This window comes from Puntigrus tetrazona, chromosome 9 (genome assembly GCF_018831695.1).
Source record: "Puntigrus tetrazona isolate hp1 chromosome 9, ASM1883169v1, whole genome shotgun sequence".
In the NCBI taxonomy this organism is placed as follows: domain Eukaryota; kingdom Metazoa; phylum Chordata; class Actinopteri; order Cypriniformes; family Cyprinidae; genus Puntigrus; species Puntigrus tetrazona.
Window position 1 is genome coordinate 253258 of NC_056707.1, and position 8906 is coordinate 262163.

An 8906-nucleotide genomic window follows, 5' to 3' on the forward strand; every position below is an offset into this window, starting at 1 on the left:
TAGCGTGAAAACCTTTTATCAGGTGGCCATTTCTTTACAGAAACTACTGGAGCTTGTGCTGTACTCTGTCAGGGAAAATTGGACACCTTAACAGCAAATTGACAAGCTGCGTGAAATCCAGACACGTGTCAAGGCAGACTTCCTTGAGTTCCTGCTCTAACCTACTTGGAGATAAAAGCCTTCTTAGAGTGAAAAACCTTTTATCTGAGGGGCCATTTCTTTACAAAAATACTGGAGCTTGTGCTGTGCTCTGTCAGGAAAATTGGACAGCTTCACAGCAGATTGACAAGGCAGACTTCCTTCAGTTCCAGCTCTAATCCTACTTGGAGTTAAAAGCCTTCTTAGAGTGAAAAACCTTTTATCTGGGGCCATTTCTTTACAGAAACTACTGGAGCTTGTGCTGTGCTCTGTCAGGAAAATTGGACACCTTCACAGCAAATTGACAAAGCTGAGTGAAATCCACACACGTGTCAAGGCAGACTTCCTTGAGTTCCTGCTTTAACCTACTCAGAGTTAAAAGCTTTTGTAGCGTGAAAAAGCTTTTATCAGGTGGCCATTTCTTTACAGAAAATACTGGAGCTTGTGCTGTGCTCTGTCAGGGAAAATTGGAAACCTTCACAGCAGATTGACAAGGCAGACTTCCTAGAGTTCCTGCTTTAACCTACTTGCAGTTAAAAGCCTTTGTAGCGTGAAAAACCTTTTATCATGTGGCCATTTCTTTACAGAAACTACTGGAGCTTGTGCTGTGCTCTGTCAGGAAAATTGGACACCTCACAGCAAATTGACAAGCTGCGTGAAATCCAGACACGTGTCAAGGCAGACTTCCTTGAGTTCCAGCTCTAACCTACTTGGAGATAAAAGCCTTCGTAGAGTGAAAAACCTTTATCTGGGGGCCATTTCTTTACAGAAAATACTGGAGCTTGTGCTGTGCTCTGTCAGGGAAAATTGGACACCTTCACTGCAAATTGTCAAGCTCGTGAAATCCACACACGTGTCAAGGCAGACTTCCCTTGAGTTCCTGCTCTTAACCTACTTGGAGATATAAAAGCCTTCTTAGAGTGAAAAACTTTTTATCAGGGGCCATTTCTTTACAAAAATACTGAGCTTGTGCTGTGCTCTGTCAGGAAAATTGGACAAAGCTTCACAGCAGATTGACAAGGCAGACTTCCTTGAGTTCCAGCTCTAACCTACTTGTAGATAAAAGCCTTCATAGAGTGAAAACCTTTTATCTGAGGGCCATTCTTTACAGAAAATACTGGAGCTTGTGCTGTGCTCTGTCGGGGAAAATTGGACAGCTTCATAGCAGATTGACAAGCTGCATGAAATCCACACACGTGTCAATGCAGACTTCCTTGAGTTCTTGCTCTAACCTACTTGGAGATAAAAGCCTTCTTAAAGTGAAAAACCTTTTATCTGGGGGCCATTTCTTAACAGAAAATACTGGAGCTTGTGCTGTGCTCTGTCAGGGAAAATTGGACACCTTCACAGCAAATTGACAAGCTGCGTGAAATCCACACACGTGTCAAGGCAGACTTTTGAGTTCCTGCTCTAACTTACTTGGGAGAGATAAAGCCTTAAAGTGAAAAACCTTTTATCAGGTGGCCATTTCTTTACAGAAAATACTGGAGCTTGTGCTGTGCTCTGTCAGGGAAAATTGGACAGCTTCACAGCAGATTGTCAAGGCAGACTTCCTTGAGTTCCTGCTTTAACCTACTCAGAGTTAAAAGCCTTTGTAGCGTGAAAAACCTTTATCAAGTGGCCATTTCTTTACAGAAACTACTGGAGCTTTGTGCTGTGCTCTGTCAGGAAAGTTGGACATCTTCACAGCAGATTGACAAGGCAGACTTCCTTGAGTTCCTTCTTTAACCTACTATGAGATAAAGCCTTCTCAGAGTAAAACCTTTATCTGGGGCCATTTCTTTACAGATAGCAATAAAGACTGTGCCTGTTTCCACCCGGTTTCGAACCGGGGACCTTTCGCGTGTGAGGCGAACGTGATAACCACTACACTACGGAAACTTGCTCTTTCTCTCTCAACCATGATTTACCTGGAACGTTGCAAAGACTTTAAGAATTCCGCGAAACAAGAAGCAATGTTTCTGCCTCGGTTTTGAATCCGAGGACCTGCTCGCGTGTTAAAATAACGTGATGACCACTACACTACAGAATCTCCTGAGCCTCTACTTGTGCTCTGTCAGGAAAATTACACACCATTAGAGCAGATTGACAAGCTGCGTGAAATCCACACGCTGCTTCACACAGAAGACCTCCTTAAGTTCACAGCAGAAGCTGCAGAACTGCTTTTTTTTGAGAATCCTCAGTGGTCATTTCTTTTGTGCTTTGTTGAAAATTACTTGGATACTAGCACAGACTCTGCTGGCCTGGCAGTTAGCACAGCCTAGAGTGACTCAATATTTTTCTTCACAACACCTGTGTAAAGAAATGCCATCACAGATTAGAGCAGCAGAGAAACCTTTACCTTTGCTCTGTCAGGGAAAATTGGACAGCTTCACAGCAGATTGACAAGCTGCGTGAAATCCACACACGTGTCAAGGAAGACTTCCTTGAGTTCCTGCTTTAACCTACTCAGAGTTAAAAGCCTTGTATTGTGAAAAACCTTTATCAGGTGGCCATTTCTTTACAGAAAGTACTGGAGCTTGTGCTGTGCTCTGTCAGGAAAATTGGACACCTTCACAGGAAATTGACAAGCTGCGTGAAATCCACACACGTGTCAAGGCAGACTTCTTGAGTTCCTGCTTTAACCTACTCAGAGTTAAAAGCTTTTTGTAGCGTGAAAACCTTTTATCAGGTGGCCATTTCTTTACAGAAAATACTGGAGCTTGTGCTGTGCTCTGTCAGGGAAAATTGGACACCTTCACAGCAGATTGACAAGGCAGACTTCTAGCAGTTCTGCTTTAACCTACTTGGAGTTAAAAGCCTTTTGTAGCGTGAAAAACCTTTTATCAGGTGGCCATTTCTTTACAGAAACTGCTGGAGCTTGTGCTGTGCTCTGTCAGGAAACTTGGACACCTTCACAGCAAATTGACAAGCCGTGAAATCCAGACACCTGTGAAGGCAGACTTCTTTGAGTTCCTGCTTTAACCTACTTGTAGATAAAAGCCTTCATAAGAGTGAAAACCTTTATCTGGGGGCCATTTCTTTACAGAAAATACTGGAGCTTGTGCTGTGCTCTGTCAGGGAAAATTGGACAGCTTCACAGCAGATTGACAAGGCAGACTTCCTTGAGTTCCAGCTCTAACCTACTTGGAGTTAAAAGCCTTCTTAGAGTGAAAAACCTTTTATCTGGGGGCCATTTCTTTACAGAAACTACTGGAGCTTGTGCTGTGCTCTGTTAGGCAAAAAATTGGACACCTTCGCAGCAAATTGACAAGCTGCGTGAAATCCACACACGTGTCAAGGCAGACTTCCTTGAGTTCCAGCTCTAACCTACTTGGAGTTAAAAGCCTTTGTAGCGTGAAAAACCTTTTATCAAGTGGCCATTTCTTTACAGAAACTACTGGAGCTTGTGCTGTGCTCTGTCAGGGAAAATTGGACAGCTTCACAGCAGATTGACAAGGCAGACTTCCTAGAGTTCCTGCTTTAACCTACTTGCAGTTAAAAGCCTTTGTAGCGTGAAAAACCTTTTATCAGGTGGCCATTTCTTTACAGAAACTACTGGAGCTTGTGCTGTGCTCTGTCAGGGAAAATTGGACACCTTAACAGCAAATTGACAAGCTGCGTGAAATCCAGACACGTGTCAAGGCAGACTTCCTTGAGTTCCTGCTTTAACCTACTTGGAGATAAAAAGCCTTCTTAGAGTAGAAAAACCTTTTATCTGGGGCCATTTCTTTACAAAAATACTGGAGCTTGTGCTGTGCTCTGTCAGGGAAAATTGGACAGCTTCACAGCAGATTGACAAGGCAGACTTCCTGTCAGTTCCAGCTCTAACCTACTTGGAGATAAAAGCCTTCTTAGAGTGAAAACCTTTTATCTGGGGCCATTTCTTTACAGAAACTACTGGAGCTTGTGCTGTGCTCTGTCAGGAAAATTGGACACCTTCACAGCAAATTGACAAAGCTGAGTGAAATCCACACACGTGTCAAGGCAGACTTCCTTGAGTTCCTGCTTTAACCTACTCAGAGTTAAAAGCTTTGTAGCGTGAAAAAGCTTTTTATCAGGTGGCCATTTCTTTACAGAAAATACTGGAGCTTGTGCTGTGCTCTGTCAGGGAAAATTGGAAACCTTCACAGCAGATTGACAAGGCAGACTTCCTAGAGTTCCTGCTTTAACCTACTTGCAGTTAAAAAGCCTTTGTAGCGTGAAAAACCTTTATCATGTGGCCATTTCTTTACAGAAACTACTGGAGCTTGTGCTGTGCTCTGTCAGGAAAATTGGACACCTTCACAGCAAATTGACAAGCTCGCGTGAAATCCAGACACGTGTCAAGGCAGACTTCCTTGAGTTCCAGCTCTAACCTACTTGGAGATAAAAGCCTTCAGTAGAGTGAAAAACCTTTTATCTGAGGGCCATTTCTTTACAGAAAATACTGGAGCTTGTGCTGTGCTCTGTCAGGGAAAATTGGACACCTTCACTGCAAATTGTCAAGCTGCGTGAAATCCACACACGTGTCAAGGCAGACTTCCTTGAGTTCCTGCTCTAACCTACTTGGAGATAAAAGCCTTCTTAGAGTGAAAAACCTTTTATCTGGGGGCCATTTCTTTACAAAAAATACTGGAGCTTGTGCTGTGCTCTGTCAGGGAAAATTGGACGGCTTCACAGCAGATTGACAAGGCAGACTTCCTTGAGTTCCAGCTCTAACCTACTTGTAGATAAAAGCCTTCATAGAGTGAAAAACCTTTTATCTGAGGGCCATTTCTTTACAGAAAATACTGGAGCTTGTGCTGTGCTCTGTCGGGGAAAATTGGACAGCTTCATAGCAGATTGACAAGCTGCATCAAATCCACACACACGTGTCAATGCAGACTTCCTTGAGTTCTTGCTCTAACCTACTTGGAGATAAAAGCCTTCTTAAAGTGAAAAACCTTTTATCTGGGGGCCATTTCTTAACAGAAAATACTGGAGCTTGTGCTGTGCTCTGTCAGGGAAAATTGGACACCTTCACAGCAAATTGACAAGCTGCGTGAAATCCACACACGTGTCAAGGCAGACTTCCTTGAGTTCCTGCTCTAACTTACTTGGAGCAAAAAGCCTTCTTAAAGTGAAAAACCTTTTATCAGGTGGCCATTTCTTTACAGAAAATACTGGAGCTTGTGCTGTGCTCTGTCAGGGAAAATTGGACAGCTTCACAGCAGATTGTCAAGGCAGACTTCCTTGAGTTCCTGCTTTAACCTACTCAGAGTTAAAAGCCTTTGTAGCGTGAAAAACCTTTTATCAAGTGGCCATTTCTTTACAGAAACTACTGGAGCTTGTGCTGTGCTCTGTCAGGGAAAGTTGGACATCTTCACAGCAGATTGACAAGGCAGACTTCCTTGAGTTCCTTCTTTAACCTACTATGAGATAAAAGCCTTCTCAGAGTAAAAACCTTTTATCTGGGGCCATTTCTTTACAGATAGCAATAAAGACTGTGCCTGTTTCCACCTGGTTTTGAACCAGGGACCTTGGCGCGTGTGAAAATGAACGTGATAACCACTACACTACGGAAACTTGCTCTTCTCTCTCAACCATGATTTACCTGGAACGTTGCAAAGACTTTAAGAATTCTCGCGAAACAAGAAGCAATGTTTCTGCTCGGTTTTGAACCGAGGACCGTTCGCGTGTTAGGCGAACGTGATGACCACTACACTACAGAATCTCCTGGAGCTCTACTTGTGCTCTGTCAGGAAAATTACACACCATTAGAGCAGATTGACAAGCTGCGTGAAATCCTACACACGTTTCACAGAAGACCTCCTTAAGTTCACAGCAGAAGCTGCAGAACTGCTTTTTGAGAATCCTCAGTGGTCATTTCTTTTGTGCTTTGTTGAAAATTACTTGGATACTAGCACAGACTCTGCTGGCCTGGCAGTTAGCACAGCCTAGAGTGACTCAATATTTTTCTTCACACCTGTGTAAAGAAATGCCATCACAGATTAGAGCGGCAGAGAAACCTTTTACCTTTGCTCTGTCAGGAAAATTGGACAGCTTCACAGCAGATTGACAAGCTGCGTGAAATCCACTGCACGTGTCAAGGAAGACTTCCTTGAGTTCCTGCTTTAACCTACTCAGAGTTAAAAGCCTTGTATTGTGAAAAACCTTTTATCAGGTGGCCATTTCTTTACAGAAAGTACTGGAGCTTGTGCTGTGCTCTGTCAGGGAAAATTGGACACCTTCACAGGAAATTGACAAGCTGCGTGAAATCCACACGTGTCAAGGCAGACTTCCTTGAGTTCCTGCTTTAACCTACTCAGAGTTAAAAGCTTTTGTAGCGTGAAAAACCCTTTTTATCAGGTGGCCATTTCTTTACAGAAAATACTGGAGCTTGTGCTGTGCTCTGTCAGGGAAAATTGGACACCTTCACAGCAGATTGACAAGGCAGACTTCCTAGAGTTCCTGCTTTAACCTACTTGGAGTTAAAAGCCTTTGTAGCGTGAAAAACCTTTTATCAGGTGGCCATTTCTTTACAGAAACTGCTGGAGCTTGTGCTGTGCTCTGTCAGGGAAACTTGGACACCTTCACAGCAAATTGACAAGCTTCGTGAAATCCAGACACCTGTGAAGGCAGACTTCTTTGAGTTCCTGCTCTAACCTACTTGTAGATAAAAGCCTTCATAGAGTGAAAAACCTTTTATCTGGGGCCATTTCTTTACAGAAAATACTGGAGCTTGTGCTGTGCTCTGTCAGGGAAAATTGGACAGCTTCACAGCAGATTGACAAGGCAGACTTCCTTGAGTTCCAGCTCTAACCTACTTGGAGTTAAAAGCCTTCTTAGAGTGAAAAACCTTTTATCTGGGGGCCATTTCTTTACAGAAACTACTGGAGCTTGTGCTGTGCTCTGTTAGGCAAAAAATTGGACACCTTCACAGCAAATTGACAAGCTGCGTGAAATCCACACACGTGTCAAGGCAGACTTCCTTGAGTTCCTGCTTTAACCTACTCAGAGTTAAAAGCCTTGTATCGTGAAAAACCTATTATCAGGTGGCCATTTCTTTACAGAAACTACTGGAGCTTGTGCTGTGCTCTGTCAGGGAAAATTAGACACCTTCACAGCAGATTGACAAGCTGCGTGAAATCCACACACGTGTCAAGGCAGACTTCCTTGAGTTCCTGCTCTAACCTACTTGGAGATAAAAGCCTTCTTAAAGTGAAAAACCTTTTATCAGGTGGCCATTTCTTTAAAGAAAATACTGGAGCTTGTGCTGTGCTCTGTCAGGGAAAATTGGACACCTTCACAGCAAATTGACAAGCTTAAGTGCGTGAAATCCAGACACGTGTCAAGGCAGACTTCCTTGAGTTCCTGCTCTAACCTACTTGGAGATAAAAAGCCGTAGAGTGAAAAACCTTTTATCTGAGGCCATTTCTTTACAGAAAATACTGGAGCTTGTGCTGTGCTCTGTCAGGGAAAATTGGACAGCTTCACAGCAGATTGACAAGGCAGACTTCCTTCAGTTCCAGCTCTAACCTACTTGGAGATAAAAGCCTTCTTAGAGTGAAAAACCTTTTATCTGGGGGCCATTTCTTTACAGAAACTACTGGAGCTTGTGCTGTGCTCTGTCAGGGAAAATTGGACACCTTCACAGCAAATTGACAAAGCTGAGTGAAATCCACACACGTGTCAAGGCAGACTTCCTTGAGTTCCTGCTTTAACCTACTCAGAGTTAAAAGCTTTTGTAGCGTGAAAAAGCTTTTATCAGGTGGCCATTTCTTTACAGAAAATACTGGAGCTTGTGCTGTGCTCTGTCAGGGAAAATTGGAAACCTTCACAGCAGATTGACAAGGCAGACTTCCTAGAGTTCCTGCTTTAACCTACTTGCAGTTAAAAGCCTTTGTAGCGTGAAAAACCTTTTATCATGTGGCCATTTCTTTACAGAAACTACTGGAGCTTGTGCTGTGCTCTGTCAGGGAAAATTGGACACCTTCACAGCAAATTGACAAGCTGCGTGAAATCCAGACACGTGTCAAGGCAGACTTCCTTGAGTTCCTGCTCTAACCTACTTGGAGATAAAAGCCTTCGTAGAGTGAAAAACCTTTTATCTGGGGGCCATTTCTTTACAGAAAATACTGGAGCTTGTGCTGTGCTCTGTCAGGGAAAATTGGACACCTTCACAGCAAATTGACAAGCTGCCTGAAATCCAGACACGTGTCAAGGCAGACTTCCTTGAGTTCCTACTCTAACCTACTTGGAGATAAAAGCCTTCTTAGAGTGAAAAACCTTTTATCTGGAGGGCCATTTCTTTACAAAAAACACTGGAGCTTGTGCTGTGCTCTGTCAGGGAAAATTGGACAGCTTCACAGCAGATTGACAAGGCAGACTTCCTTGAGTTCCAGCTCTAACCTACTTGGAGATAAAAGATTTCTTAGAGTGAAAAACCTTTTATCTGGGGGCCATTTCTTTACAGAAACTACTGGAGCTTGTGCTGTGCTCTGTTAGGGAAAATTGGACACCTTCACAGCAAATTGACAAGCTGCGTGAAATCCACACACGTGTCAAGGCAGACTTCCTTGAGTTCCTGCTTTAACCTACTTGGAGTTAAAAGCCTTTGTAGCGTGAAAAACCTTTTATCAGGTGGCCATTTCTTTACAGAAAATACTGGAGCTTGTGCTGTGCTCTGTCAGGGAAAATTGGACAGCTTCACAGCAGATTGACAAGGCAGACTTCCTTGAGTTCCAGCTCTAACCTACTTGGAGATAAAAGCCTTCTTAGAGTGAAAAACCTTTTATCTGGGGCCATTTCTTTTAGAAACTACTGGA

The 8906-nt window shown here is 43.3% G+C and overlaps 2 non-coding genes across 2 annotated transcripts; both read right to left on the bottom strand.

The window, feature by feature from the left end:
• Positions 1-1946: 1946 nt before the first annotated feature.
• Positions 1947-2019, bottom strand: trnav-cac. Its single transcript has one exon. It is a non-coding gene; the product is annotated as a tRNA-Val (tRNA).
• A 3720-nt stretch (positions 2020-5739) lies between these two features.
• trnav-aac lies at positions 5740-5812 on the bottom strand. The gene has a single exon. It is a non-coding gene; the product is annotated as a tRNA-Val (tRNA).
• Between the last annotated feature and the right edge of the window lie 3094 nt (positions 5813-8906).